Source organism: Symphalangus syndactylus, chromosome X, assembly GCF_028878055.3.
Source record: "Symphalangus syndactylus isolate Jambi chromosome X, NHGRI_mSymSyn1-v2.1_pri, whole genome shotgun sequence".
NCBI classification, from domain to species: domain Eukaryota; kingdom Metazoa; phylum Chordata; class Mammalia; order Primates; family Hylobatidae; genus Symphalangus; species Symphalangus syndactylus.
In genome coordinates, this window is record NC_072447.2 from 27,145,583 (window position 1) to 27,168,007 (window position 22,425).

Here is a 22,425-nt window from a genome sequence, read left to right on the forward strand (position 1 = left end):
GAGGTAGGTTCCCATGGTCTTGGGCAGCTCCACCTCTGTGGCTTTGCAGGGTACAGCCCCTCCCTCCCGGCTGCTTTTGTGGGCTGGCATTGAGTGTCTATGGCTTTTCCAGGCACATAGTGCAGGCTGTTGGTGGAACTACCATTCTGGGGTCTGGAGGATGGTGGCCCTCTTCTCACAGCTCCACAAGGCAGTGCCCCAGGAGGGACTCTGTGCGGGGGCTCTGACTCCACATTTCCCTTCCAAACTGCCCTAGCCAAGGTTCTCCTTCAGGGCCCAGCCCCTGCAGCAAACTTCTGCCTTGCCATCCAGGCATTTTCATACATGCTCTAAAATTTTGGTGGAGGTTCCCAAACTCCAATTCTTGACTTCTGTGCACTGGCAGGCTCAGTACCACATGGAAGCTGCCAAGATTTGGAGCTTGCACCCTCTGAAGCCATGGCCCAAGCTCTACGTTGGCCCCTTTCAGCCATGGCTGGAGCAGCTGGGATGCAGAGCACCAAGTCCCTAGACTGCACGCAGCATGGGAACCCTGGGCACAGCCCACAAAACCATTTTTTCCTCCTAGGCCTCTGGGCTTGTGATGGTAGGGGCTACCATGAAGACCTCTGACATTTTCCCCATTGTCTTGGGGATTAACATTTGGCTCCTCGTTGCTTATGCAAATTTCTGCAGCCAGCTTAAATTTTTCCTCAGAAAATGGTATTTTCTTTTCTATCAAATTGTCAGGCAGCAAATTTTCTGAACTTTTATGCTCTGCTTCCTTTAAAAAACTAAATGCCTTTAATAGCACCCAAGTCACCTCTTGAATGCTTTGCTGCTTAGAAATTTCTTCCACCAGATACCCTAAATCATCTCTCTCTCAAGTTCAAAGTTCCACAAATCTCTAGGGCAGGGGCAAAATGCCACCAGTCTCTTTGCTAAAACATAACAAGAGTCACCTTTGCTCCAGTTCCCAACAAGTTCCTCATCTCCATCTGAGACCACCTCAGCCTGGATTTCATTTTCCGTAGTATTATCACCATTTTGGTCAAAGCCATTCAACAAGTCTCTAGGGAGTTCCAAACTTTCCCACATTTTCTTGTATTCTTCTGAGCCCTCCAAACTGTTCCAACCTCTGCCTGTAACCCAGTTCCAAAATCCCTTCCACATTTTCAGGTATCTTTTCAGCAGCACCCCACTCTACTGGTACCAATTTACTGTATTAGTCTGTTTTCACGATGCTGATAAAGACATACCTGAGACTGGGAAATTTGCAAAAGAGATTTAATGGACTTACAGTTCCACATGGCTGGGGAGGCCTCACAATCATGGCGGAAGGTAAGGAGGAGCAAGTCACGTCTTACATGGATGGCAGCAGGCAAAGAGAGAGATAACTTTTGCAGGGGAATTCCTCTTTATAAAACCATCAGCTCTTGTGAGACTTATTCACTATCATGAGAACAGCTCGGGAAAGACTTGCCCCCATGATTCAATGAGCTCCCCCTGGATCTGTCCCACAACATGTGGAAATTCAAGATGAGATTTGGATGGGGACACAGCTAAACCATATCAATATACAAAGGAGAAAATGTGGGAATAAGGGCTAGGGAAATTGTTAGCAACAACCATCTGGGTGACCTTCAGTAAACCAAGTGTGATCAGGGTGAGAAACAGGGAAGAAGGAAATGTGGGAAAATGGGGTGAACGTCAGGTGGATCAGAGAGACGCAGTCATGAGGGTCAGGTGTGGTATCCGGAATAATGTGGGATGCCGGATTGAAGTCTGGGCTGGGAACAATGGTAATTGTGGGAGACTCAACAAAGAGTGAGTATAGCTGAAGGAGCCGGGGAGCAGAAAGTATATGTGTCAGGTGTGAGGAAGAAAATAGATTTTGGAAATCATGAGAGCTGTAGAGAGTGATTAGGGTGGCAGCAGCGGCTTCACGGAGACATGATGGCCAGCCTAAAAGAGTAAGGTCAAATTGTTTGGACAGAAAGGCTACAGGATGCGATCCTGGTCCTAGTGTAAGAATTCTGACTGCACAGCCCTGCACTTCGGCTGTGTGTAATGAAAAGGGTTGGGATGGGTCAGGGAGAGCTAGAGTGGGGGCAGTCTCTAAAGCTGTCTTCAAGGAATGGAAAGAGGAGTGGGGAAAGGATTTAGGATCTATGGGGTCAGCTAGGTTTCTTTTTGTGAGTTTATATAATGGTTTTGTTAGGATGGCAAAACCAGGTATCCAAAGGCAAAAGTATCCAACCATGCCCAGGAAGGAAAGGAGTTGTTGTTTTGTAGAAGGGGTTGGGGTTTGAGAGATTAGTCAGACACGATCGGCAGGGAAAGCACGTGTGTTTTTATGGAGAATTATGCCAAGGTAGGTAATGGATGGAGAAGAAATTTGAGCTTTGGAGGCGGATACCCGATATCCTTTGGAGAATAAATGCTGAAGAAGCAGAAGTGTGTCTTGTTGAGAAGATTCAAAGGAGGGGCTACAAAGAAGGTCATCAATATATTGAATAAGGTGAGAAGCGGAGGGGTGAAAAGAAAGTAGATCATGAGAAAGAGCTTGGCTGAAGTAATGAGGGCTGTCCCTGAAACCTTGCAGCAGCACAGCCCAGGTAAGCTGCTGGGACTGATGGGTGTCGGGGTCAGTCCAGGTGAAAGCAAAGAGAGGCTGGGACGAGGGGTGCAGGGGAATAGTGAAAAAAGCATCTTTAAGATCAAGAACGGAATAGTGAGTTGTGGAGGAAGGTTTTGAGGACAAAAGAGTGTACGGATTGGGCACCACAGGGTGGATAGGCAAAACAATTTGGTTGATAAGGTGCAGATCTTGAACTAATCTGTAAGACTTGTCTGGTTTTTGGACAGGTAAAATGGGGGAATTGTAAGGAGAGTTTATAGGTTTTAGAAGCCCATGCTGTAGCAGGCGAGTGATAACAGGCTTTAATCCTTTTAAAGCATGCTGTGGGTTGGAATATTGGCATTGAGCGGGGTAAGGGTGATTAGGTTTTAATGGGATGGTAATGGGCATGTGATCGGTTGCCAGGGAAGGAGTATAGATGTCCCATACTTGTGGGTTAAGGTGGGGGGATATGAGAGGAAGACTCGAAGGAGGCTTTGGGTTGGGGAGAAGGGCAGCAATGAGATGTGGCTGTAGTCCAGGAATAGTCAGGGAAGCAGATAATTTGGTTAAAATGTCTTGGCCTAATAAGGGAACTAGGCAGGTGGGGATAACTATAAAAGAGTGCATAAAAGAGTGTTGTCTAAGTTGGCACCAGAGTTGGGGAGTTTTAAGAGGGCCGTCAATACCCACAACAGTTACGGAGGCAAGGGAAACAGGCCCTTGAAAAGAAGGTAATGTGGAGTGGATAGCCTCCATATTGATTAAGAAGGGGTCGGGCTTACCTTCCACTGTGAGAGTTACCTGAAGCTCGGCATCCATGATGGTTTAGGGGGCTTCCGAGGTGATCAGGCAGTGTCAGTCTTCAGCCGCTAAGCCAAGAAGATCTGGGAAGGAGTCAGTCAGAGAGCCTTGGGCCAGAGTTCCAGGGGCTCTGGGAGTGGCTGCCAGGTGAGTTGAACAGTCTGATTTCCAGTGGGGTCCCGCACAGATGGGACACGGCTTAGGAGGAATCCCGGGCTGCGGGCATTCCTTGGCCTAGTGGCCAGATTTCCGGCACATGTAGCAAGCTCCTGGGGGAGGAGGTTCTGGAGGAACACCTGGCTGCTGCGGTTCAGGCGTTTGGAAGTTCTTGTGTGCTGGAGATGTGGCTGGGGTTTGTCTCACAGTGGAGGCAAGGAATTGAAACTTTTTCTATTATAGTACACCTTGAAGGTGAGGTTAATTAAGTCCTGTTGTGGAGTTTCAGGGCCAGATTCTAATTTTTGGAGTTTTATTTAATGTCGGGAGCAGATTGGGTAATGAAATGTATATTGAGAATAAGACGGCCTTTTGACCTTTTAGGGTCTACGGCTATAAAGTGTCTCAGGGTTGCTGACAAACAAGCCATGAACTGGGCTGGATTTTTATATTTGGTGAAAAAGAGCCTAAACGCTATCTGATTTGGGATAAAGAAAAAGGAGCATTAACCTTGACTATGCCTTTAGCTCCAGCCACCTTTTTAAGAATAAATTGCTGGGCAGGTGGGGGAGGGCTAGTCACGGAATGAAACTGTAAGCCGGACTGGGTGTGAGGAGGGGAGGTGATAAAAGGATTATAGGGTGGAGGAGCGGAGGCTGAGGAAGAATTGGGACCTAGCTCGGCCTGGCGAGGAGGGGAGAGGTCAGATGGGTCTGTAGAAAAGGAAGATTAGAAAGACTCAGCGACGCTTGGGGTTGGGATTGAGGGGACAGGTGGGAGGGAAAGAAGGAAGATTTGGGACGACTTGCATTGGGCACAGAGACTAGGAAGGGACTGATGTGTAAAAGAATGCCTGGACGTCAGGCACCTCAGACCATTTGCCCATTTTACGACAAGAATTATTTAGATCTTGTAGGATGGAAAAATTGAAAATGCCATTTTCCAGCTATTTGGAACTATTGTCGAGTTAGTATTGGGGTTAAGCGGCATTGCAGAAGAAAATAAGATGCTTAGATTTTAGGTCAGGTGAGAGTTGAAGAGGTTTTAAGTTCTTAAGAGTACAGGCTAAGGGAGAAGAAGGAGAAATGGAAGGTGGAAGCTTGCCCATAGTGAAGGAGGCAAACCCAGAGAGAAGAGAGCACAGAGATACGAGGTTGGGGTACTTGCCCCTTCCCCAGGGTAGGGGTAGAGACATGGAGAGAAGGGGTTGGGGGTACTTGCCCCTCCCCTAGAAAGGCAGGACTTGCTGCTAAGGGTGAAGGAGAAGGGGTTGAGGGGTACTTGCCCCTCCGAAAAGCAGGACCTGCTGCTAAGGGTGAAGGAGAAGGGGTTGAGGGGTACTTGCCCCTGCCCCAGGAAAGCGGGACTTGCTGCTAAGGGTGAAGGACCAAGGCAGACGTCCCTGCTTGGTCTGACACCTCTGAAACCTGGGTGAATAATCAGGGAGGCATCCCTGCAATGATTAACACAAGGGAAGGCTGCCTTCCCTAGTCAGTAACTGGTGCTGGAGTTTTGGGTCCATGGATAAAACATGTCTCCTTTGTCTCTACCAGAAAATGAAAGGAATTGAAATTAAGAGAAGGGAGAGATTGAAGAGTGGAAAGGAGAAAGTGGTTGAGGGATAGTGGGAGAGGTTGGAGAAGAGAGTAAGAAGAGGCCGCTTACCCAGTTTAAAATCGGTGAGATGTTCCTTGGGCTGGTCGGTCTGAGGACCTGAGGTCATAGGTGGACCTTTCTCACAGAGCAAAGAACAGGAGGACAGGGGATTGATCTCCCAAGGGAGGTCCCCCGATCCGAGTCAGGGCACCAAATTTCATGCATGTCCGTGTGAAGAGAGCACCAAACAGGTTTTGTGTGAGCAACATGGCTGTTTATTTCACCTGGGTGCAGGTGGGCTGAGTCCAAAAAGAGAGTCAGCAAAGGGTGGTGGATTATCATTAGTTCTTATAGGTTTTGGGATAGGCGGTGGAGTCAGGAGCAATGTTTTGGAGGCACGGGTGGATCTCTCAAAGTACATTCTCAAGGGTAGGGAGAATTACAAAGAAACTTCTTAAGGGTGGGGGAGATTACAAAGTACATTGATCAGTTAGGTTGGGGCAGAAACCAATCACAATGGTGGAATGTCATCAGTTAAGGCTATTTTTACTTCTTTTGTGGATCTTCAGTTACTTCAGGCCATCTGGATGTATACGTGCAAGTCACAGGGGATGCGATGGCTTGGCTTGGGCTCAGGGGCCTGACAGGAACATTATTGCTCACCATGGCACAACTACCCTAAGGTTAATGGTGACCACAATAACACTCAAATTCCAAACAGGATTTCTGAGAGGACCTCTAACATTTGAATGGAGTACAAGGATGTTAGATCTGGGAGAAATTTGTCTAGTTATATAGCATTATACTCATCTGGTAGGGGACAGAATGGAGTCAGAGAGGTTAAGTGGCTTCAGCATCTCTTTTTATGCATTTTTGTGGTACACAACCACAGTGTGTCTCCTCAGCTCTGGGAGCTCCTTCAAGGAGGCATATCTTAATCATCTTGATGTCACTCAATCCCAGCAGAGTGCCAGGAACACAGCAGATGTTTGCTATTTGTTAAATAAGTTGCTAAAGGCAGTCAGAAAAGGAGTCTTTCTGGTAACTGGACTCCTAGCCAGCCCTCTTTTCATTAAGTCTCAGCTCTGTAAACATTCTTGACAAATATGTTAGTTCAGAACATTCTGGACTCACTGAGGGATTTTTCTCAGCAGCATCTCACTGGAGATGTTTCAATTCCTTTGCCAAGGGTCCTGGTTGTGTGGTCCCACAGGTCTTGGCCAAGTCTGCACAGACGTGGTCTATTTATCTGGGTCTCTTTCTCCCTGCTGTGGGTCCCTTGAGGATCGTGAAAGTGAATTAGTCATCTTTACATCACTGGAGACAAGCACAGTGCCTGGTGCACGATCGTGGTTCTATGAGTGTTTGTTGAGCAAATTAATGTTAATTAACACTTGTTGAATGCTAACCCCTGTGCCAGTCACCTTTTCAGAGCACTGTACCCAAGGAACTCCTTTGATCCTCACGACAGCATTCTCATCATTATTTTTAAAAATGTTTGTTTGTTTGTTTATTTATTTATTTATTTATTTGAGACAGAGTCTTACTCTGTCACCCAGGCTGGAGTGCAGTGGTGCAATCTTGGCTCACTGCAACCTCTGCCTCCCAGGATGAAGCAATTCTCATTCCTCACCCTCCTGAGTAGCTGGGACTACAGGCATGAGCCACTACATCTGACTGATTTTTTGTATTTTTAGTAGAGACAGAGTTTCACCGTGTTGGCCAGGCTGGTCTTGAACTCCTGACCTCAAGTGATCTGCCCGCCTCGGCCTCCCAAAGTGTTGGGATTACAAGCGTGAGCCACCGCGCCCGGCCCCCTTACATTCTTATCATTATTCTAGTTTTATGGAAGAGGAGACAGGCACAGAGAAGCTTGGAACCGAATAGAAAACCACACAGCTAGTAATTAGAGGAGCTGGGATTTGAACCGAGGGAATTTGGCTTCAGAGCCGACCATACCAGTGATTCCCAACACTTTGTTCTTGGCCCCCCTTTGCACTCTTAGAATTAACTGAGTGCCTCAAAGACCCTGTCTTTATTTATCACCTCAAGGAGCTAAATCTCTCAAAACTTACGATAGTAAAAATTAAACTGAGGAAATTTACAAATGTTTGTTGATGAATTAATTTAAATATAACAATAATAAGTCCATTGAATGTTAATGTGACATAGTTTTATTTTTAAAAACTATGCTTTTCTTAAAAAATGTAGTGAAAAGAGTGGCAATGTTTTTTGTTGTCGTTTTGTTTTGTTTTCAGATGGTTTCACCCTGTTGCCCAGGCTGGAGTGCAGTGGCATGATCATGACTCACTGCAGCCTCCACCTCTTGGGCTCAAGTGTTCCTCCTGCCTTAGCCTCTCAAGTAGCTGGGATCACAGGTGTGTATTACCATGCCCTGCCAATTTTAAAATTTTTTGTAGAGACAGGGTCTTGCTATGTTGCCCGGGCTGGTCTCGAACTTCTGGGCTCAAGCAGTTCTCCTGCCTCAGCCTCCCAAAGTGCTGAGATTACAAGTGTGAGCCACTGCCTCAGCCCTGAGTGGGAATGTTTTACATTGTTGCACATTTCTTTAATGTCTGACTTAATAGAAGACAGCTGAATTTGCTTATCTGCTGTGTATTCAGTCTCTTGATATATGTCCTGTAGCCTCTAGGAAACTCCACTGTGCACTTGTGTGAGAGAGAGAAAAGGGCAAATAACATCTTGGGTTTTGGCACTCCCCATGGGTACCCCCAGGGTATAGCTTGGACAATATATAGCTCCCTCTCTGCATGCTCCCCAGAGTGGAATGGGATCACAAAGCAAGAGACTTGGCCTTCCACGAGACCTTAATGCTGCAGAGGTGAGTGGTGCAGCCTACTCTAACCTAGGGCGCCCTGTGATGGGGCTGTGGACTTATGAAACCGATGTGTGTCCTATGCCCTCAAATTCCATGTGGTTTCCTGCCTCTTTGCCTCTGCTCTTGCTGAACCCTCTGTCTGGCATGCTGTCCTCCTTCAGGTGGTTTCCTAGAGACCAAGGCTGTACTGAATATCCCCCTCCTCTAGGCTGTCATAGTACCCCAAATAGACCCCTATGGTAGCCATCACCGCATTACATGAGTCTCTCTACCCCAGGCTGAGTGCTCCCTGACGGCAGGGATTTAGGATTTAGCCCTCTTTGCATTTCCATTGTTGAAGACAGAATGGTAGAGCAAAGTGCTGGGAAACATGGGGGTGGAGGAGACAAATTTCACCTGTAGATCGAGGGAAACTTCCTGGAGGAAGGGGATTGGGCCTGGTCTGGTGGCAGAGGGAAGGTAAGGGCAATCCTGTCATTTGGAACTGTTTGACCCTGGGGCAGGGGCATCTCCTGGAGGAAGACAGAGTTGGTAGAAGTGGTTGGAGGGTCCAAGGCAGAGAGGCCAGTGGGAGACAAAGCTGGGAAGATCAGAGAGGACACAAAGTCACTGCATACAGAAGTCACTTGGATGAAAGGAGCTCTTCTGATCTCAATCTGTGTGAGTTTCAGAGCGATTGGACTGTAGGTGACGTTGATGCCTGGCTCAGTGCAGGAAATGAATATTCAGGCCCTTTCAGCTGAGATGAAAGTGCCCTTCCTGAGCAGCAGTCAACAGACCTCACATTTTAGGAGACTCCTGGTCCCAGAATGACTGTTAGCTGGATTGCATTCTGTACGAGCAATGTCTTTTTTTTTTTTTTTGAGACAGATTCTTGCTCTGTCGCCAAGGCTGGAGCGCAGTGGTGCAATCTCAGCTCACTGTAACCTCTGCCTCCCAGGTTCAAGCACTTCTCCTGCCTCAGCCTCCTGAGTAGCTGAGATTGCAGGTGCTCACCACCACACCTGGCTAATTTTTGTATTTTTAGTAAAGATGAGGTTTCACCATGTTGGCCAGGCTGGTCACGAACTCCCTGACCTCAAGTGATCCTCCTGCCTCGGCCTCCCAAAGTTCTGGGATTACAGTTGTGAGCCACTGCACCTGGCCAGGAGCAAGGTCTTAAGCAGAAAAATGCTCACAGCCACTGGGCTAGTAAGTCTATTTATTCTCAGGGATGAAGGCTCTAGCCCTCATACGAATATGACAGAAAGCAATCACACACCAAGCTATGTGACTAGGAAGTAGAGCACTTAAGGAGGCAGAGATTTGTTTTTAGTCGACAGCAAGAAATATATATTTTCCTCTTATTCTTCAGCTACCATTCTGACTAGTTTTTATTACTCTCAAGAGAGGCAAAGCCAAGAATTTCTTGTAGACATTATTTCCCAGCAAATGTCGCATTTTAGAATGCATACTGACATCTTCCCCTTAATTAATTTATTCTAGACATTCAACTTGGCAGCATTTAATAAATTATGATTACAAACAGCACCACTTAAAAAGTATGATTATTAAAATGGTGCTCATTGAAGAATTTGAAAGTACAGAAAAACAAACAAAAAGTAGCAGGCTGGGCGTGGTAGCTCACACCTGTAATCCCAGCACTTTGAGAGGCTGAGGCAGACAGATTGCTTGAGCTCAGGTGTTTGAGACCAGCCCGGCCAACGTGGTGAAACATTGTCTCTACAAAAAATACAAAAATTAGCTGGGTGTGGTGGTGCATGCCTGTGGTCCTAGCTACTTGAGAGGCTGAGGTGGGAGGATTACTTGAGCTTGGGAGGCGGAGGCTGCAGTGAGCTGAGATTGCACCACTGCATTCCAGCCTGGGTGACAGAGTAAGATCCTGTCTCAAAAAACAAACAAACAAACAAACAACAACAACAACAAAAACTAGCAGGAAAAATCTCCCCTCTCTTCTAATTCCAAACACTAAGATTCCCATCCCTGTGTGGTAGTCTCCCCAGATGGCTGCCATCAATTTTTTTTCCTTCGTATGCACATGCTGTTCGACCCAGCAAGAAGCCATTCTACCTTCCCTGGAATCTGGCCTGACATCTTGAATTGCATTGGCCACTACTAGAAGTCTGTATAAATGATGCTGTGCCAATTCTAGGCCTGGACTTTAAGACATCTGGCAACTTTCACTTTCCCTCTGAAAACCTACTGCCACATAAGAAGTCTGACTATGCAGAGACACCATGCAGTGAGGAACCCCAAGCTGTGATGTGGAGAGACCCAGAAGGAGAACTAAGTGTCTGACATGTGAAGAAAGCCTTCTCAGTCCTTCCAGCCTAGCCCAGCCCCCAGTTCAGTGCAGTAGAATTAGTGACCTCAACCAATGCCACCTGGAACAGAAAACCACCCAGCTCAGACTAGTCTACCCAAAGAATCATGAGAAATGATAGTTATTGTCTGATGACACTAAGTTTTGCCAAGTCTGTTATTCAGCAGCAAGTAATAACTGAGATGCCTTGTTCTATTTTAGAATATTTTCTTAGTATCTTTTTTCACAGCATTTTTAGCAGTCACACTTATACAATAAATACAATTGGTTTTTAGCACTTTTCACAGTACATTTCAGGACATGTCTCTTCTCATTTTATCAAAAGTGGAAGGAATATTTTTAGTGACTACACACTGTTCAATTGTAGGGTTGTATTATCATCTGGGCCAATCAAATTCTGTCTGCCAGGAAGGTAGAAATGGGACAAAGTGATTCTGGTCAACCTTTGTGGCTGAGGTGGCCACATTTGGATATTGTGCAAGCAGAACTAGAAAATCAGAACTAGAAAATCAGTCATAGACAGAAAGAAGAAAGAAGTGGGCATAGAGGTTGGGTGTGGTGGCTCACGCCTGTAATCCTACCACTTTGGGAGGCCGAGGTGGGCAGATCACTTGAGCTCAGGAGTTCGAGACCAGCCTGGGCAACATGGCAAAACCCCATCTCTACAAAAAATAAAAAAAATTAGCCTGGCATGGTGGTGTGCACCCATAATCCCAGCTACTGAGGAGGCTGAGGTGGGAGGATTGCTGGAGCCCGAGAGGCGGAGGTTGCAGTCAGCCAAGATTGTGCCACTGTAGTCCAGCCTGGGTGACTAAGACCCTGTCTCAAAAAATATAAAAAAAAGAAAAGAAAAAAGAGCTAGGCTTAGAAAGAAGAGAGAAAATGAAAAATAGAGATAATACGGCCCATAGTGTGTCCTTGAGATCTACTGATTTTCTACTTCTAGCCCTTGTGTTGTATGAAATACTTGAATAGCTTTTTTCCCAGCTGCCATGTAAGAAGTGATAACTGAGATGTAAGAAGTCTGACTATGCAGAGACACCATGCTGTGAGGAAGCCCAAGCTGTGATGTGGAGAGGCCACTAGATAAGGCCTCCTGTATTCCATGAAATACTTGAATATTTTTTTCCAATAAATTCTTCATTTACTTTCAAACCACTTTGAGAGACTTTTGTTCCCTGCAGCCAAATACTTCTTGAATAAGGCCAATGGTTTCAAAAGAAGAACAGGAAGGAACGTCATGTTGGAGAGGCAGGTAAACCTTTTTTGCAACATGAAGTTGCCTCTGTGGACTTCAGTTTCCTGATGGTGACTCAGCTCTACAACTTGAAAATGAGCAGTTAACAGGCTGCTTGTGCCAAGTAATTCTAGTGATAGATGTGCATTTTTTCTATAGCTTCCCACCATTATAGTCCACTTTGGATGCTGAATTCTGATTCAAAAAGGAATGGAGGCCAAAAACCATGTGTGCTCCTGAGAGAACAGTGCCAAATTCTCCACTTGCAAAATGGGACATTAATAATTGCCGCCTCATTCCACTGAGTCTATGATGAAAGTTATTTCTTCAGTTTTTCAAATTTAATCACAGCTTTTGAAATTAAGGACATCTGAATATTTTGTGTGTATTACGGTATAATTAATGCTGTATTTCTGGGCTAAGAGCCCAGAAACTATTGTATATAAGTATGCACAAATATACCTTTACAGTTTGATAATATTTCATTTCCATATAGGCAATTTTCTTCTTGAATAAATTACTTGATGGTTGTATTTTTTCATGAACCATCATGAGGAATATTCCAGATTTCCAGATTTGCTCTCCAGTGTTTTGAGTGTACAGCAACCTTGCCAACATATGACCTTGAACGTTCTGCACATGGCTAAGGATCTGTTGGATTACCATTTTCTATAGCTGCCCTTTTCCATACAGGAGCCACTAGCCACATGTGGCTACTGAGCAACCGTAGTGGATTAAATCCAAATTCAGGTGTTCTGTAAGTGTGTAAAATACACACTTAATTTTGATGACTTAGTACCAAAAAAAAAAAAAAGAAAATAATAATTTCTACATTGACTACATGTTGAAATAATAGAATTTTGGAAGTATTAGGTTAAATTAAAGATATTAATTTCACCCATTTCTTTATACTTTAAAAAATGTGGTCACTGGAAGATTTTAAATTACATATATGTCTCACTCTTATGGCTTGCATTATGTTTCCAATTGACAGCGCTACTCTACGGAGCTGAATTCAACCTTTTGTGAGTCTCTCTGGGCCCCCAACCAATAGGGATGAGTAGCCTTAAAGTACTAGCTTATTTCTTCTCAGGATTCCCAAAAACCAGGGAAAGCAGATAGAAGAATCAGGATGTGTCTGCCCTGGATGCTTCCTTTTTTTTTTTTTTTTTTTGTCTCTTTCTTGACTTTTGGTGTCCTCTCTACCACCTAGTGCTACGTAAGTGGCCCGCCAAGAAAACCTACCCAGCATGCGCTTCCTGAAACATCTCCCTGAGCTCCAGAGTATTGTATTCTTTTTCTTTTTCATCTCCCCCAAAACTAACAACTCCTCAGTGTAGGAATCTCACATAGCTGTTATATGAAATATGGGCTTTAAAAAATTTCTCACAAGAATATGAAAGATAAGCCTTTGTATTAGCCTGTTAAAGGTAAGGTTGAAAGGCTTTCCAATGGGACAACTTCTGGCCAGGTGTTCCAGTAGAAAGATGCATTTCCAGCAGCTGAGAGGGCAGTATTTTGGGGTAATGTGTTTAAACCAAACATTGTTAGCAATACCTATTCTGCAAGTATATTAACCTTTTCCCTGCTAAAGGCATAGTTATGGGTCATACAATCAAAACGATGTGATCTCACATTAATTTTCCCTAAAATAATCTCTACCAGCTTCCACAGAAGCCCCTTCTGCCCCTGTCCTCATATCCTCTTCCCTAATTAAAAGTCTATAAATTAGAAGTTGCCATTATCGACCAAATCGCTTCTGTTGTAAAACTATCGGCTGAGATGTTTCTAGCTGTCCTCCATTATTCATGACTCTCTCTCCTTTGAAGTAACTAACGTGTTTTTTTTTTGTTGTTGTTGTTGTTTTTTTGAGACGGAGTCTCGCTCTGTTGCCCAGGCTGGAGTGCAGTGGCGCGATCTCGGCTAACTGCAAGCTCCGCCTCCCGGGTTCATGCCATTCTCCTGCCTCAGCCTCCCGAGTAGCTGGGACTACAGGCGCCTGCCACCACGCCCGGCTAATTTTTTTTGTATTTTTTAGTAGAGACGGGATTTCACCGTGTTAGCCAGGATGGTCTCGATCTCCTGACCTTGTGATCCACCCACCTTGGCCTCCCATTCACTCAGTCACTCACTTGTTCATTCATTCATTCATTTAATATTTATATACCATGCACTTTCTAAAAGTTCTTGAAGCTGTTCAGTACCCTTCATACGCATGCAAACCTGTGCTTCCACTGTTGTGCTGTCAAACTGGGGGCCTCTAGTGAAGAAGGAAAATAATTCCACATGCACGCCAATCCTGTTCAAACGGACACCAGGCCAAGCCCTCTGGGAATTTTACATTCAGACCCAGGTGGAGAACTGGGCTTCTTAAAAAAGTCCTGTAAATGAATCCATAGTATATAAAAATTAGCCACGTCTAAAAGAGGTTTATTAAACGATTTCCACAACCATTGCATTAGATTTCAAGGAGTTTATGAGGATAAGCAGATCTTTATAGAGAATCACCATTAACGTGGTCATTAGCTTTCACATCATTAAATATCTCATTTCAAGGGCAATTATGTTGGATTTCACATTTATCAGAAAATAATTGCAGAAAAATGTGCCATACACACCATTTTTTCAGAGGCATCAGCAACACAAAAGATGGAACTCAAAAGCAACATTTCCTTTTTGTGTATTATTTGAAACTTATGCCATGGCAATTTTGCAGGACTAATTTACAGATTAGCTTAAAGTCAGATGTTATACGAGCATCAAATTATCCAACTTCTCTATGATTCTTTTAATCTGTACCAAGTTTGGTTTATATGGTGATTGATGGCTTACTATTGGCAGAGTCACTCCATTACAATAAGATTATTTGTAGATGAGTGTGGTGGACACACCCTCAGGTGACCCCCAATGAGTCCCATCCTTGTATAAGCCTCTCCCCTTGAGTGTCAGAGGAAACTGACTTGCATCCAGCCAATAGAATATGGCAAAGGTGATGGGATATCACTCCCTTGATTACACCATGTAAGACTCTGTCTTAGTGGACTGGAGTGAGAGACCCTGCCTTGCTGGTCTTGAAGAAGCTTCCAAGCTGTGGGAGAGCCCAAGGCAAGGAACTGTGGGCAGTCTCAAGGACTGAGTGACCTCCGGATGAAAGCTAGTAAGAAAACAAGGACCCCAGTCTTGCAGCTTCAAGGAACTGAATTCTACCAACAACCATGTGAGATTGGAAAAGGTCCTTGATCTCCATATGAGACTGCAGCCCAGCTGACAGCTTGATTTCAGCCTCTTGAGGCCAGAGCTGAGAATCCAGCCATGCCATACCTAGACTCCTGGCCCATAGAAACTGTGAGATAATAAATGGGTGTGGCCAGGCACAGCTGACACTTGTAATCCCAGCAGTTTGGGAGGCCAAGGCAGGAGTATCACTTGAGCTCAGGAGTTTGAGACCAGCCTGGCTAACATGGCAAAACCCTATCTCTACAAAAAAAATACAAAAATTAGCTGGGTACAGTGGTGTGCGCCTGTAGCTCTAGTTACTTGGGAGGCCAAGGCACGAGAATCTCTTGAACCTGGGAGGCGGTGGTTGCAGTAAGCCAAGATCACGCCATTGCACTCCAGCCTGGGCAATGGGAATGAAACTTTGTTTCAAAAAAATAAATAAATAACAATAAAAAAAAAATGGGTGTTATTTTGAGCCACTAAACTTGCAGTAGTTTGTTATATAGCACAGAAAACAGATACAATGGGTTTTTCATTCATGTCTGTGACACAATATTCATAAATTTATCCTTAAACTAGTTATTCTCAAACTCTATGAAAAATCAATATTTTAATCTCCAATCTATCATGGAAAAATACTTTCATAAAATGAATTGTTAGAAAAACCTAAATTTAAAAGGTATACAAAATACAAGTCCATGGACCAATAGTCATAACATTTTTAAAAATGAGTTCTTGCAAAAATTTAATAAAGACATACAAAACGCAAGCCTAAGAGTTTTATTAGATTTGATAGACAGTTACTCTGTCAAATTAGTGTAAAAGTCTTTAAACATTTATTCTCAATTTACATGTCTCCCTGAGGCTGGATAATAAACAGCTCACTGAAGAGTGGCCATCTACAGATCATCCATTTAAATGATACCAAATCAACTTATAAAAATAGCTGGTATTTATAGAGGTTTTATTATGCCCGGGACAGTGTCCAGTCATTCACATGAATTACCTTCTGGTAATGATCATCCCAACTCTGAAATTTATAAATTCTCCTATTTTATGTGTGAACAAACTAGGATTAATGAGATGAAGTAACTTACCCAACTTGGTCACACAGCTAGTAAGTACGGGAAGTTGTGACCCAAACCCAGAAATCTTAACTGCATAGCATGACACTGCAGAATCCCTTTATCCATGGTAATAATTGAGATAATACAATGCTCAAATTATGATAAATATGAGATGAAATTAATTTCACCCTGGTCAAAATTTCCACAAAGTCCTACATAGGGAGATTTCTGTGCTTTTGTTCCCTAAAAATGAGACCCATCGCTTATACCAAACACGAACTAGAGAGAGATGAGGCATGTGGTGAGGTCTAGAAGGAAATGAACCGTGCTGTTGTTGATGTCTCTTCTCAGAGCATGGTGGTTCTTAGTATAGTAGCAGAATCAGAGATGCGGAAGAGAGGAAAGCAGGTGTACCTTGGTGATTTATGCTCCATTTACACTGGGTTATGGATTTTACTTCCTTCACTGAAGTTTGTCAGAGGTTTGAGGGTAACAGCTTCCGTCACAATCACTGGGGGGATTTTTGTAACTACCGATGTGTAGGCTCTGTCCCAAGAGATTCATAGTTTACTGGTCTGGAAGAGGCCTGGGAATCAGAAGTGTTTCCAAAGCTTCTTGGGTGATTCTAATGTGTAGCCAGGGTTGAGAACTGAAGTTTTAAGGAAGATAAGCATGGAACTAGGTACAGCTGGGTCATTTCTGCTGGATGTCCTCTTGGCCAGGGGTGGTGTGAAAGCCACAGGAGAACAGCCTTCTGCCCGCTGCAGTCACCCATGGGGAATGCCCTATTGGGATTAGGGTGTCTCAAGTACCTCCATGTTACATGAAGCTCAGGAAAACGTCCACCAGACACTTTAATAGTCTCCAGCCTCTGTCATTTCAGAGCCTCATTAGCTTAGGTTTTATCTACTTTGCAAAATATCATTCCATTGATTTTAGTGTTTTAGGTTATCATTTATGGCAAAATTAGAATTTCATTGTTATCCAGCCCCCATTTGTGGTTTTTGCTTATACCATAGGAGATACGTCCTAAGTATTAGAACTTTCCTAAGCATTTTAGTATTTTTGCATTAATTTACATTTTACATTTAACCAGCTTTGACCCGCATCACAAATCACTGAGATTTTGCATTTAAGAATTTTATATTGTTTTTTCTTCCTATATCAGATTGGACATAATAGTAGAGCTAGGGTTGGTGGAAACTGTAATCTCACAGCATGTTTGGTAGAATCCTAGCCTTCTGAGAAGTTCCTTGAAAAGAGAGTTTTCTAATTCCTTAGTACTCAACGTATGGGGATGTATGAGCCAGAACATTGGCATCTCCTGGGAGCTTGGTAGAAACACAAAATCTCTGGTCCCACTGAAGACCTATTGAATCTGGATCTGCATTTAATTAGACTCCCAGGTAATTCTTATGTTTGTGTAGGAAGGGTTTAAGAAGCATTGAATGTTGAGAAACAACTGCAAGTTGTGTTCCTTTTCCTGCAGATGCACTATACACATTAGCCTATGAAAGGTTCTGTTAAGTACAATGGTAAAGAAAATGGTTTATCCTAGATATTCCCAAATGTATTTGACCATAGGGCAACATTTTTTTTTAGGGTAGCACTTTTAAAAAGCCTTTTATTGGAGCATGACATATATCAGAATAGTGTATATATTGTTGGGTAGCCATTCTCCATGGGTCTCTCACCTTTCTGCATGCCTTGTAACCAGAGGCTCTGCCTCCATTTGTTCTGAACTCTCTTCTCAAGGATGTTTGTAGAGCGAACAGCCTTGGAAGACAGAGATCGGGTTTCCCTGCAGAACAAAAATCAGTCCGGTATAATAAAGCCATTCCGACACAACAGTGATTCTCTCCAGGGCAAAGGTCAGGCAGGCTTATTGCCTCTTTAAAAATATTTGGATTCCCTTCACTTCGTGTTATTAAACTATGGCATAAACCCACTGCATGTGCAGTATTCAACTGGGCTCCTCTACATTGCCCCCATGGGACTTAGAGGGCAAGAGAAACTGATACAAATATGAAGCTCATGTTGTATGCTGTTCTCTGAATAAGAAAGTCCTTTGCCTCTGACCCAGGAGTCTCATGTCTTCTGCCAACACCCATGAAACTAGGGCAGGCTAACTGTCAGCTTACAAGTAGGGTCAAATCTGAGAACCTTCACAGTTCTTGATAATTATATAGGATTGATTTGATGGATCTTTGCAAACTGCGTATAACTGTGTAACAGGTTATCAGTTCAAGAAAGATAAAATTGCTAGTGCCCAGAAGGCCTCTTCACGACCCTTTCCAGTCACTACTCTCCCCCACTCATGTGGACTAACAATGACCTCCTATGTATGTAATGAGCTGTTTTCTAAACTGAGATCATTGAAGCTGACATTGATCAGTATCTAGTATGAGTCAGGCAACCCTCTGAATGACTTTATATGTAGTAAATATTTTAATTCTCACAGCAACCGTCTGAGGTAGGAATTATTATACTCATCTTGCAGGTGATAAATTGAAGCACAGGAGAAACTAAGTGACTTGCCACAGGTCACAAAGCTAGAATTTGAACCCAGGTAATTTGACCTCAGAGCTTTTTTTTTTTTTTTTTTTTGAGACGGAGTTTTGCTTTTGTCGCCCAGGCTGGAGTGCAGTGGTGAGATTTTGGCTCCCTGCAACCTCCGCCTCCCAGGTTCAAGCGATTCTCCTGCCTCAGCCTCCCGAGTATCTGGGACTACAGGCACCTGCCACCATGCCTGGCTAACTTATTTTTGTATTTTTAGTAGAGACAGTGTTTCACCATGTTGGCTAGGCTGGTCTCAAACTCCTGAGCTCAAGTGATCTGCCTGCCTTGGCCTCCCAAAATGCTGCAATTACAGGCATGAGTCACCATGCCCGGCTTTCCTCAGAGCTAACTCTTAATTCTGTCACCACACTGGACCCCATCCTCTGACACTGGCACAGAATATTTGCAACAGGCATAATCTCAGGAAGTCTGAGCATGAGTGGTTTTACAAACACAGGCAGGCCTCAAATATAAATATTCTGTGTTCCAAGAATTTGTTTATAAACCAATCACTTCTTATATCATAGAAAAGGTACTGGATATATCATCTGAAAAATCTAGACCCCAATCCTGACTTGCATTTAGTAGCTGTGTGACCTTGGACAAGACTTAACCTCTTTGGGCTTCAGTTTCCTCATTTGTAAAATAACAGAGGTGGACCAGAGGAGCATGCATGCTTCTTCTGACTTTACAGTTCTGTACTTTTATATCCAATATATATTCTCCACAGAATTAGCACTATCGATTCCAAGACTAGCACCAGAATATTTTTTTTGAGTAAAACGGTGCTGGAAATTTGAAAAAATACCCATACAAATATTTCTGTGGACTGGAACCTGATTTTATCACCTGTGACTTGGGCAAGTCATTTAATAGATGTGAAGCTGTTTTCCCCCGGCAAAATGAAAATAAATAATATTTGTTCTGTGGGGAATCATGAAACTTCAAACAAGTTATCTATCTATCTATGTATCATCTGTCTATCTTTATGTTTTATAAGGTGATATGTATTCTACACACAGGTATGTTATTTGTTGTTTATAACCTCATTCATCCATTTATCCATCCATCCATCCATCCATCCATCCATTCATTCATAAAGCATTTGTTGAATGCCTGCCCACTTCTTGTCAGGTACTATGTGAATAGTGGAGGTATAACATTAGAATACAGTGTGATAGAGGCTCTGAGAAGGGCAAGTACAGGGTGCTCAAAATGGGCACCTAATCTAGTTGGGTGTGTTTTCTGTGGCAGAGAGGGGGAGGAGAAAGCAGGGAAAATTCCCCAAGGAGTTAATATAAAAGTTGAGACTTGCGGGACAATGTTGACCAGGCTGGTGGGTGTGGGGATAGAGCGTGGGGAGGGAACACAGGACACAACATGGGCCAAGGCTGAGAGGCATAAGGAAGCTGAATTATTTGTAGTCAGTGTGGTCAATGCATTTGGACTTCTCAGAGCCACATTTCACACAGCAAGTGTAGGGGTAGTGTAGACAGCTCCAATTATGGGATGGTGCAAACAGCTGTAGTTTGCAAACTTTCAACCTATGCTTAGAAAAGGATCCTTTCTTAAGCAGGATCCTTTCTTTTTCCTCCAAACTGAGGGAATTGAGGGAGAGATCCCTGGAGCAAGTCCTGGCTTCTTTTGAATCCCTCTGAGAATTACTTTTTCATCAGAGGTTACATATATGGTTATCAGCCCAGGATGCCCTAAACTCCACATCGGCCTGTGGCTTCATTCCTCACCTTGCACCTCTCTCCCCACTTTCCTTCTTCCAGCCAAGAGGGCATGGAGGCTGGAGATGGAGGCTGGAGACTGAGGCCATGTTTGGGGGTATACTTTCCTCTTCAAGGCTGGCTGACTTTAATCCAACTGCTCCTGGGTTAAGATTCTGGGAGGTGCTTCTCTTTCTTCTCTTTCCCTCTCCTCTCAGCCTCCCACTGCCCCTCCTGATCCTGCCCTGGGCCCAACCTGTTCTAGGAGTCTCAAAGACCTGCCCTGCTTCTCCAGAGCTCATGCAGAGGCTGCCGAGGCCAGAAATCTCTCAGATTCCTTTTGCTCCAGCCTCTGGTTTTTTAACGAGCAATTGCCTGGGAGGAACTCTGAGGGAGGCTTTCTGCTGAAGAAGGGAAGTGCTTTCAGTTTCAGCATCTTCATCTGGAGTTCAGCAGGGCCTCCCGCAGCCTTTCCAACCAGACCAGGCACATGCAGAGTGGGGAGATGGCGTCACCCAGAACACTTCTAATTTTCCTTATCCGAATGATTTCTGTGACTCAGAACTCGTGGGCTGATGCAAAGCCACGGAGCTGGGAGCTCCTTTCAAACTAGTGGAAAGACTTTCGATGCATGGGAATTGGCTTTCCTGGGCACCAAGTCTCTGGAGCCCCATTTTGTTTTCATAGCTGACTTCTGGTGGAGGGGAGAATGTATTAATATCATGATAACTTGCTCCCTGCCAGCAAGCACCGCCTGGCAGGTTGTAGGCCCCTGAATGATTTGGTAGAAAAGGGAAAATGTGGTCAAAGAAGCTCAGGGCCTGGGTGCTGTCATTATCCTCTTTCAGGATTTAGTTCAGTATACCACGATGCATTTAATGCATCTGTATTTTTTTTTTTTTAATTGAGACGCAGTCTCGCTCTGTCACCCAGGCTGGAGTGCAGTGGCGCAATCTCGGCTCACCACAATCTCCGCCTCCTGGGTTCAAGCAATTCTCTGCCTCAGTCTCCCAGGTAGCTGGGATTACAGGTGCCCACCACTGGCTAATTTTTTTTTTTTTTTTAAGTTGAGACAGGGTTTCACCATCTTGGCCAGGCTTGTCTTGAACTCCTGACCTCGTGGTCCACCCGCCTCAGCCTCCCAAAGTGCTGGGATTACAGGCATGAGCCACCGCGCCTGGCCCGCATCTATATTTTCAAGCAAAAATGATTTCCCCTTTCAGTTGGAGAATTTTCATTCTTTTTTTTTTTTGAGACGGAGTCTCGCTCTGTTGCCCAGGCTGGAGTGCAGTAGCAGGATCTCGGCTCATTGCAAGCTCCACCTCTCGGGTTCACGCCATTCTCCTGCCTCAGCCTCCCGAGTAGCTGGGACTACAGGCGCCCGCAACCACGCCCGGCTAATTTTTTTTGTATTTTTAGTAGAGACGGGGTTTCATCGTGTTAGCCAGGGTGGCCTCGATCTCCTGACCTCGTGATCCGCCTGTCTCGGCCTCCCAAAGTGCTGGGATTACAGGCGTGAGCCACCGCACCTGGCTGAGAATTTTCATTCTTAATCGTTACTGTCTTTCTCAAAAATTCCTGTGTCAATTTTGGAAAACATTAATTCTTTGGATAATGGGGACAGCCTTATATTTAACAGTTGCTTGGCCTTTAATCACCAATGGAAGGGGGAGAAATTATAGAATTTTAAAAAATGGTTGTGTTGGAAGAAGATTTTTTAGGCAGTCAAAGCAGGTGGTAGCATGTGGCAAAGGGGTGGCACTGATGGGAGAAGCATTTATTTATTTACTTATTTTTGCCATTTTTAAATGAATTTACTAATTTGGGTTAGTAGGTGACTCATAAAATAGCCTTGTATGTGTTGTATAAAATAGAAGTGAGATAATGTCCCTTTTCTACTTAAAAGCCTGCAATGATGATAGTAGCCCTATTCACAATAGCTAAAAGTGGAAACAACCCAAATGACCATTAAATGGTGAATGAATAAACAAATTATGGCATATGCATACAACAGAATATTGCTCAGCCATAAAAAGAAATAAGGTACAAATGCATCTCCAAAATATGATGCTAAGTGAAAGTAATCAGTTGCAAAAGTCACACATTATTTATATGAAGTGTCCAGAAGAGGTAAATCCATAGAGACAGAAAGCAGACTGTGGTTGGCAGGGGCCACGGGGAGGGGATGATGGGGAATGACTGCCAATGGGTATGGGAATATCCCTCTGAGGTGATGAAAATGTTCTGGAACTAAATAGAGGTGTCGGTTGCACAACACTGTGAATACACTAAAAATGCCACTGAATTGTTC

The 22,425-nt window shown here is 44.1% G+C and overlaps 1 protein-coding gene across 1 annotated transcript in view; it reads left to right on the forward strand.

Annotated features, from left to right (window-relative positions):
- LOC129475258 (uncharacterized) overlaps window positions 1-22,425 on the forward strand; it is a 55,595-nt gene that overhangs the window by 18,094 nt on the left and 15,076 nt on the right. The gene's annotated exons all lie outside the window — the stretch shown is intronic.